Source organism: Lactuca serriola, chromosome 8 (assembly GCF_051521515.1).
Source record: "Lactuca serriola cultivar US96UC23 chromosome 8, Lser_US96UC23_V15, whole genome shotgun sequence".
Classification (NCBI taxonomy): Eukaryota; Viridiplantae; Streptophyta; class Magnoliopsida; order Asterales; family Asteraceae; genus Lactuca; species Lactuca serriola.
In genome coordinates this window covers 102,430,647-102,441,687 of record NC_136415.1, presented here as the reverse complement: position 1 = coordinate 102,441,687, position 11,041 = coordinate 102,430,647, and positions in this window count along the sequence as shown.

Below are 11,041 nucleotides of genomic sequence, written 5' to 3'. Positions count from 1 at the left end.
TTAGTAGGGATTGCACTGCCACCACCCATGGATTGATTCTGATTTGATTTCATTGCAATCAGAGGGGCCATAAAAAGGCCGATTCCCCTAGTCTAATAGCGACGGGATCATTTGCAGCACCCGCTCCGGCGACTTTTTAGATCATAGATGGCCGCCAAGGGAAGGATAAGACGCCTTTTGTGAGGAACAGAGCATATCAGCTAACAGCCGGGAAGGCTCGTGCAGCAGCAGATGTGGTGACGGGTACATATCTTCTCCTTATCTATTTATTTATTTTGTTTTTCCTGCTTATATATGTGTGTTGCTTTTAGGGCCGTTCCTTGTGAATGGTATCTCTGTTCTGGTTTTGTTTGATTTGGGGGCTACCCAATCCTTTTTATCTCATGCACTTAGCAAGAGGTTTGTTGATGCTTCGGGGGAGCTAGATTATCCATTAGAGTTCGAGATTGCCGACAATCATCCCGTGCGAGTTTCGAGGGTTCATCGAGGATGCATTTTGGATTTGTTTAACGAGTGGTACCCGATAGATTTGATTCCTATTCCCATGTTTGAGAGCAAGGTTACTGTGGGTATGGATTGGTTGAGACCCAATGGGGCAATGATTGATTATGAACATCAGTTGGTGTGTATCTGGACCCCAAGTGGTGGGAGTTGGTGATTCATGGAGAGGGTTCTCAGCATGGTCCGACTTTCTGCTTGGTTGCAAGGGCTAGATCTTATCTATAGCACGATTGTTTAGGATTGTGGCATATGTGATGGATACTTGGGAGGAGGGTAAAGTGACTATGGGTGATGTACCGATTGTTTGGGAATACCCGAATATTTTCCTGTAGGATTTGCCTAGAGTGCCTCTAGAGAGGCAGGTGGAGTTTCGGATTGACTTGGTTCCATGTGTGGCTCTGATAGCCAAAGCACCTTATCGGTTAGCACCTCTAGAGATGCAAGATTTGTCTACACAGCTGCAGGAGCTGCTACACAAGGTATTTATTCAGCCAAGTAGTTCACCGTGGGGAGTGCTGATCTTGTTTGTGAAGAAAAAGGATGGGATGCATCAGATGTGTATCGATTACCAGGAGCTGAATAAGCTAACGGTGAAAAACCGTTATCCACTCATGAGGATCGACAATTTATTTGACCAACTTCAGGGTGCATCTTGGTTTTCCAAGATTGATCTGCATTCAGGTTATCATCAGATGAGGGTCAAAGAGGAGTATATGCAGAAGAAGTATTCCAAACTTTTTACAGTCATTACGAGTTCTTGGTGATGCCCATTGGGTTCACCAATGCTCCAACCGCGTTCATGGATCTCATAAACTGCGTATGCAGGCCTATGATGGATTGGTATGTGATTGTATTTAATGGTGACATCCTGGTCTACTCCAAGACTCGGGAACAACATGAGGAGCATCTGAGAGAGGTGTTAGAGACTTTGAGGAGGGAGAAGTTGTATGAGAAGTTCTCCAAGTGTGACTTTTGGTTGCACGAGGTGTTGTTTCTAGGGCACCTTGTCAACTAGAACGGTATCCTGGTCGATCCGGCTAACGTTGAGGCAGTGATGAGGTATGAGGTTCCGAGGTGTCTGTCAGAGATTTAGAGTTTCCTTGGGTTGGCAGGTTACTATCAGAGATTCATTCAAAAATTCTACAAGATAGCAGTTCCTTTGATCTTATTGACGAAGAAGAACGTCACCTTTTGGTGGGGGCCTGAAAAGCATGCAACCTTTAAGACTCTAAGACAGAGGTTGTGTGAGGCACTGATCATGACCCTGCTATAGGGTGTTGATGACTTTATGGTATACTGTGATGCGTCGATCACCGGTTTAGGTGCAGTCTTGTTGCAGCGGGGTCATGTGATTACATACGCTTCGAGGCATTTGAAGCCTCATGAGGCGCACTACCCTACACATGATTTGGAGTTGGGGGATTTGGTTTTCACCCTCAAGATTTGGTGATATTACCTCTATGGGGTCCATTGTATCATTTATACGGATCACAAGAGTTTGAGGTACCTGATGGATCAACTGAATCTGACCATGAGGCAACGTAGATAGTTGAATGTGGTAAAGGATTGTGATTGTGAGATCCTTTACCACCCAGAGAAGCCCAATGTGGTGACCAATGCTCTCAGCTGCAAGGTGGATACCGCCTCGAACAGGGGTATGTTTCTGAGGACGACCATGATTACTCTGCTTCTGAACCAGATTCGGGAAGGGCAGGTCGAGGCTATGAAGGAGGAGCACCGTAAGAGCGAGCATATAATGGATTAGGTGTCTTCATTTGATTATTATGGATTGGGTTTATTGCTCTTCATCGCAGGGTGTGGGTTCCATATTGGGGTGGTGCGCTTCAGGTTTTGATGGAGGAGGCACACAAGTCAAGGTTCTCTATTCATCCCGGAGCGACGAAAATGTATGGAGATCTTCACTGGATTATTGATAGCCCTGAATGAAGAGAGAGAGGGGCTTGAACTGTAGGAAGGTCAAGGCCGAGCACCATTGACCTCACGGAAAAATGGATTCGTTATCTAGAAATGAGAAGGGGTCACGATGGACTTCATTATGAAGTTACCACGGACGACGCATGGAGTGAATTCAATATGGGTCATTGTGGATCGATTGACCAAAAGCGCACACTTTATTCCGATCCAGGAGAGTATCTCAGCTTAGAAGCTGGCCGACATCTACATTCGAGAGGTTGTGGCACAGCATGGGGTGCCAGTTTTGGTGGTTTCTAATAGGGATGTTCGGTTTACTTCTAGGTTTTGGAAGAGATTTATGACAAGTTGGGTATTCATCTGCATTTCAACATGGCTTTCCACCTACAGACTGAAGGTCAGAGTGAGCGGACTATCCAGACTTTGGAGGACATGCTTCGGGCATGTGTACAAGATTTTGGCGGAACTTGGGATACATATCTCACTTTTTCAGAGTCTTTATACAACAAAAGTTATCAAACCAGTATTGATCGACCTCCCTTTGAGATGTTATATGAGTGGAAGTGTAGGACCCGAATATGTTGGGGTGAGGTCGGTTAGCGGGTCATGGGTAGTACGGAGGTGGTACTTCGGACGATTGAGTTGATTCAACAGGTTTGTAGTAGACTTCAAACAACACAGAACTGGCAAAAGAGCTATGCAGATAGGCGTTAGTCGGACTTAGAATTCTAGGTTGGGGACATGGTACTCCTAAAGGTGTCACCTTGGAAAGGTGTCATCTGATTAAGGAAGCGGGGTAAGCTAGGCCCCATATATATTGGTCATTTCAGGGTGTTAGATTAGGTCGAAATAGTTTCATATCGCTTGGATCTTCCAGAGGAGCTCAGTCAGATCCATAGCTGCAAAAATGTCTAGTCGATGATTCTACAGTGGTTGTATTGGAGCATATTCAGGTGGATGATCATCTGAATTATATAGAGAGACCAATGGCAATCCTCGACAGAAAGACGAAGACTCTACGGACCAAGGTGGTAGACTTGGTAAAGGTGTAGTGGCAGCACCAAAAGGATTCAGAATGGACGTGGGAGCCTGAGAATGAGATGAAGGAGCATCATCCATAGTTATTTCCTACAATGGACTTTGAGGACGAAGTCTGATTCAAGTTGAAGAGAATCGTAAAGATATATTTCCAATTACTCTTTAATATTGGATTTAGTTTTAAAGAAATTTTCATTTTTGGTCCTTGTTATGTTAGGCATAACATGAAGTATGTCGGGTGTACTCCCTTAAGTTGATCGCGGGTGTTGGTAGCCTACGTTGCGAGTACGCATAGGCAAGGATGTAGAACTCATTACTCGGTACCTGTTCGGCTGACTATCGAGTAACGAGTACTCAGGAGTACTCATGGAGTACTCGGATTTAGTAATTCATGTAGAAATATTTTTAGGGAACTTATATATGTCAAAATCATAAGTTGATTGAAATATATAACAAAATTAGATACATGTGAATACATAAAAACTAAAAAACACATAATGGTCTCACTTCATGAATAATTACCTGAAAATTTAAGATATATATATATATATATATATATATATATATATATATATATATATATATATATGTAGTAATAATCACATATGTTTGTGTTAAATAATAAATCGTTAAGTATATTATACATATTAATCATTGAGTTGACCGGGATTTTACAACACTGCTCAGTTCATTAAGGGGCCAATCAGGGAGTACTCGAGATTTTATAACTCGCCTCGGTAAGGGGCCAATTAGTGAGTACTCGGAGGAGTAATCGGTCAACTTGGTGAGTTTTACAACATTGCGCATACGTATGTTGGACGTACATAAGCAGAGCATAAACCCTAATTTTTAGGGTTTGGACCCTATTTAAATGTCATTATGAACCTTGAGGTTGCCCCCTCATCAGCTTCCTTCCCTCTAAAGACTCCATATGAAACCCTAGCCTTTCCTTGTGTCTTCTTGAGCTTTAGTGGTAAAATTTTGGTGTTTTGTGCATTGTGAAGATGTAGGATCTTGGTGATCAAGCATTGGTTGGAGTGGAGCTTGAAGATCCAGAATCTTCATCATCTTGGCAAGTCTCAAAAGGTATAAAGTTGCAACGTTGTTGATTCATCTCTTAGATCTAGCTAGTTTGGAGTTCTTGGCATATTTTGGTCTCTTGAGTTGTTTCTTGTGAGTATAAGCTACTCCAGAAGCTTAGGATGGTAGATCTTAGTGTTTCTGAGGTCCCTTTATGTATAAAAATGGTAGCTTTATGGGTTTAACTCAACCATGCAATGGTTGATGTTTATTTCATGAGGTTAGAGTGTTAAAATTGGGTTTTGGGGCTTATTAAGCCATGAATAATCTTAAGCTTCTGACTTTATGGATTAAGACCTTTTTTTAGAGTAGATTTGAATTTTGGGTGAAAGGGTCTTAAGGGATTAAGCCATCCATACGGAGATTGGTTCACAAACCAGTATGACGGACGTACTTGTATGTATGTTGCTTGTACTGTGTTCGAACCCCGTAATTTGGTCAGTGTGAAGTACGTCGGGTATATGAGTTGGCTACGCTCAGCGTACTCCCAACTGTAGGTTTAGAGGGTTTTGGGTCATTTTGCACTTCAGGTGCTTTTGGGTTTGGGCCACGGTTATTTGGGCCGATTAAGAGGAAGGGTAAAATAACCTTTTACCCTAGGAGTTGGGTTTAATGAATTAGATTCCAGGTTATGGTTTATGACCTAATTATTAATTAGGGTAATATTTGATTTATAAGTGTGGGGATTATCCGGTTCAGCAGCTCGAGCATCTATTTGTTTATCAGCGGGTCGAGGTGAGTTTGCTCACTCTACTGTTAGATATTAGGATTGTATGTGCTTGTTGTCTATGTGACTCTTATTGTATGCATGTATGTTGTTTTCTGTATGTATGTGGGGCGAAATAGACCCGAGGGTGAAATTGACTTGTACGGTTGAAAAATACAGATTAAGTTGAAATAGACTTGGGGGTGAAATAGAACTGGTACAACCTTGAGTTGATATATGAGTTGAAATAGGCCCAGGGGTAATATGGACCCGGTACAATCGTGAGATGACATATGAATTGAAATAGACTCGGGGGTTAAATAGCTTGGGATGATCGCATCGCACACACCATGATTTTGGAGAACTCACTAAGCTTTGTTCTTACGGTTTTCAATTTATGTTTCAGGTACTTCTGGTTCGAAGGGGAATAGCTTGGGATGGTCGCATCACACACACCATGATTTTCCGCTTTATTTGATCTTGATGTACTTTTGGATGATTATTCATGTACTCTAATTTTCCTTATGATTATTATAAACATGTTTTGGTTAATGGTGTTATTAACACAAAAATGAAATAGTTGGTCCTAAATTTTTGGGACGTTACATATAGCTTGTTGATCTAGACTTTATTTATCTTAATCATCCTTCTGGAGATACAAAGTCTCAACCTTTATGACTCTTTTGCATAGATCTAGATTAGCTTTAGGTTTTGGCATGTTTTGGTCCCAAGGGTTGGTTCTTGTGAGTATAAGCTACTCTAGAGTTTAAGTTAGTTACGTTATGATATTTCTAAGGATCTTGAGTCATAAAAATGGAGTCTTTGAAGCTATTTCTCACTCATGCAAGATTTTGAGGTTGTTTAAGAGTGTTACGGACTTAGGGTTTGTTTTGGGCTCTATTAAGCCATGCAAAAGCTTAAAATACTCAAATTTATCAATTAAGACCTTCCTAAGGTTATGATATCTGAGTTAGACGAAAGGTTTTTAAGCATTAAGAGCTTAATAGTAATTTTTGGGCAGCAAATGAGTATGTTGGGCGTACCCTCTAGGTACGCACGACGTAACGGGTTTAGCTCGTGTCCCCTTTATGTGAATGTCCAATACGCTGGGCGTATGTATGGTGTACGTATGGCGTACTCACCTAAAGCCCATTTTGGCCATTTTTAGGCCTTGGGCCATGGTTAGTTGGGTCTAGGGTGGGAAGGGTAAAAAGGTCTTTTACCCTTTCTAAGAGAGAGTATGATTTGGACCTTCATTTATGGGTTATTACCCTAAATAGTAATTAGGGTTGGTTTGAATGTGTTCAGTGTAAGCAGCCGTTGTAGCAACAACTCGTGCGTGTGATTGGTTATCATCATATTGAGGTGAGTCTCTTCACTATACCCGTGGGTCGAAGGCACCAATGTCAGCCCACTAGGTTATGTTTGTAGGATGTTAGTTGTCTATGTGATACTTGCATGTTTTGTATGCGAGTTAGGGTGAGGGTCATTATACTCATTGGGCATGCCCCGTTATGCAAGTTAGAGCGAGGTCCGTTACACTCATTGGGCATGGCTTATTGCTTGTATGATATGTGATATTTTAAGAAATTCACTAAGCTTTGTGTTTACAGTTTTCATTTAAATTGTTTTCAAGTACTTTTGGTTCAAAGGGGAAGGGTCCGACGTGATTGTATCGCATCCACCTGTGTTTGACATTTTATGATTTTGAGATTGTACTCTGATAACTATTTTCGACTATGACATACTTTGATGGCTTCTGAAATATATAGTTGATGGTTTTTGTTGATTTAAAATAAAATTTTACTTAGTGTGTTGTTACATTACGGATTTGGACATTTAATATAAGTAGGTTTATTTAGTTTTGAAAAAAAATGTTCAGGGAATGCTTATATTGCTTTTTAGAAGTATGAAATAAATATTTTGTTTAAGTTCAATTATGATCAAAAGGTTAATATAATAAAAAACTTACATATTGAATTTTGTCCTTATTAAAGATCGATTTTAAGAAAAAGATCTAACATTTTTTTTCAAAAAAACCATAAGTTTAAAAAACCCTCAACCTTATTTATTTATTTAAAATAAAAAAAACCTTCAACTTTTTTTCCCGAAAAACGCTCACATTTGAGAAGTTTTTCTTTCGGATCAATCAATTATTAAAGTAATATAATACATATAAGTAAAGACTTTATTGCATAACTATGTAATTGAATCCAAATTACAAAAAAAAATCATTAATGAAATATTCTGAATAATTTATAAAAATCATAAATTTCCAAATACTTCTTTGAATACTACATTAGATGTCTTATTGGTAAGGTTTCTTTCATTGTCTAATATTAATATTTTCAATACGTCTCTGCTTTTAACTCTAGACAATGCAATATACAACTGTCAATAAGTAAACACTGGTTGTCTAAAAATCAAACCAACCTTTGATAGCGACTGTTTTTAACTTTTGTTTATTGTCATCGCAAAACATACATCAAGTGGAAATTATCTTCTCTGAAAGGTGAAATGAATCATTTTATCCGAAGGGGTCAGTGACATTCTTGGAATAAACATACATTTTTCTACATTACTTCCAAAAATTATATCGGTTCCTATAACACGCTTGCCCAATACTATAACTCGCAGCCTTGTTCCATTACACAAACCATATTTCTAGTCAATATTTCTCAATAACATAACCGTAACACCGACTTTTAATACCAATTTATGAATTGGCAAACCTGATGGTCTAATGCCATTTAGAACATCAAGAGAGTATAAAGATTCGTCAAAGTCATGTGTATGTAATGATTTGATAAGACAAATATTTCAAAGTATGTTGAAATTTTTAGCATTTACCCGAATAAAAATAATGACACACTTACATTGGTTTGTTTATCAAACCAAATAATGAAAGATGTAATGAGTGCATTTATTGGAACCTTCATAAAATTAATGGATCAATATTTTGAGTTTTTAATAATATAAAAGATCATTTTTTTGCCATTGGAAAGATAAAACATTTAAAGAAGTCTAAAAGGCTAAAACCGGTAACTGTATAAATGCTTTTATTTTTTTTAACTATTTCATAATACTTTAAAGTCATACTAGCAAAATAATTGCTTGTAAATCTATTAGTAATATTATGTTTATTAGGATTGATTAAGTAATATTCATTTGCATGTTTTGCTATTGTTTTTAAATGTATAAGTTGATTACTAAATGAAAATGACATATATTGAGAAATTGGAATTATTAATAACAAAACAACCATACACACATAGACATGCACCATATTTATCATACACACAGTAACAATTTAAAACTAAATAAATGACAACATTTAATAAGGGAATCATAATCCGTACTTAACATAAAACAAAAGAAAACAAAATTTCTGAAACCAACAACGAAAGTATTCTTAACAAACCATAAAACCTCAAAATTATTGTTGGACCAGAAAGGAAATAAACATAATGAAAATATGATTTGTATGACACAAATGTATGTTTTATACAAAAAATACAATGGCTATTATAGAAAAAGAAAATTTTAGTTGTTAAACCAAAAATAAAACAAACTTTTTGTGGTTAATTGAAAAAAACATTTCGGTATACCCCTGCAGGGAAAAAAAATTAGTTTTCTGACCAGGGGCAAAACAGTCATATAGAGATTTTTTTCCCTTAAATGACTTGTAAAAAAAATCCTATCAGGAGGATGCTAAGAGTAACAGCCGGATGATTCTAGACACATACAAACACACAAGTACATGTAGATATAGATAAACGTACTTTTGAGGTAGAAATGACTTAATGGGGGAAAAACAGTACTGAAATTAAACAACATACTAATAAACAAAGTATTTCTTTTTTATGTAATGAAAAAAACAACGACTTAATAGAAAAATTCAAAAAAAAACAAAGTATTTCCCATTAAATCACTAAATGGGGAACAACAGGGCTGAAATCCAAAAAACAATATGAAATTAAACAGCATGCTAATAATATCAAATTCTATGAAAAAATATGTTTAAAGATATAATGTATAGCCTTTTCAAACCAAAACATTTCAATATTGCACTTTGGAGTTGAATGGGTCACAACAAGTTTTTATTTTGAAATCTTAGCAGCTTAAATGTTATATGTGAAAATCTTAAAATAAATAGTTGCAATATATTAATAGTAATCTAAAAGCCATTTGCCTCTAGAACTTAAGAAAAAGCTTGAGAATGTTGCCAGATTAGCAGTATGTAATACCATTATAACATCATTGTTTCATTTTTTTCACATGGGCTATTTTATTGAGTAAGAAAAAAAAGAGTTTAATTATTTTTTCTTATTTATAACACAACACTTTCCTTTGAGAATTTCAGCATTCAAGCCAAGGGAGAATATCAGATGAACTAATGATGCGTATTATGAGCATTTTTGGGCACTGGTTAAAGCAATAACACTAAAGGCATCCAATGAATTTTTACATTGTTAAAGTTAAAATTAGTTATCTGACCATGGGCAAAATAGTCATATATGTTGCAATTTTTAAAAAAAAAATGAATCATGCTTAATCCGTATTTATATCGAAGAATTGGAACTTATATTTAGATAATTCATATACAGAATGTGTTCGAATGTAATCAAACCAAATTTATGTGCTAAGTTGCATGCTTTGCAACGAAATGACCAAAATGCCCCTTCCCAGATTTCCCATGCTCAAAATTACAGTTTTACTTTAACTAATTATGCTTTGTATGACACAAATGTAGATTTTATAAAAAAAATACAATGGCTATTATATAAAAAGAAAAGTTTAGTTGTTAAACTAAAAATAAAACAAAGTTTTTGTGGTTAATTGAAAAAAAAAACATTTCGGTATACCCCTGTAGGGAAAAAAATAGTTTCTTTGTTTATATTACTTTGATTTTTTTGCTTAGCAACCAATTCAAAGATTACTTTAAGGCCCAAACGCAAAAGTTATTAAGCCATTAGTTTAGTAATAATGACTAAATCACTTGCTTTAGTGTTATTGTGTCAAATGTGGTGGGGTTTATCACAAATAGATGTAATGCAACTAAAACACAAACAAGCATCTCACTTTCAAACAACAATACATATCACATACAAGTAATAGATCATGTATGTTGGATGACCAGAAATTAGCACAAAGATCTTCAACATTTCACACTAATTTTAAGTTCTGTTCTTCAGTAAGACACAAAATTGAGTATTATGACCAAGGCTTAACTTCTTAAATAAAATAATACATGTATAATTATATCAAATAAACGAAAGATGGAGAGGTTGGAGGAAAACAGTATAATTATTATTTTATTTAATACAGGGGAGGCATCTCACTTAGGGCTTAATTTCTTAAAGTTAAAATTAGTTTTCTGACCAGGGGCAAAACAGTCATATAGAGAATTTTTCTCTTAAATGACTTGTAAAAAAATCTTATCATGAGGATGCTAAGAGTAACAACTGCATGATTCTAGACACATACAAACACACAAGTACATGTAGATATAGATAAACCTACTTCTGAGGTAGAAATCACTTAATGGGGAAGAACAGGGCTGAAATTAAACAACATACTGTTAGTTTCTTCCTTGCATCCGTTGTTATTCACTATAAAACAATTCAACAAATTGGTTGTTAAAGAGTACGTGTAACCTAAATTATGAAAACCAAACAATTCTAATCAATGCAAATGTTATATACTTAAACACAAGTAGAGAGAGTTGAATCACCGTGGGAAAGCCACTGTTCACAACGAACATCAAGTTTGCTCTGCTTCAAT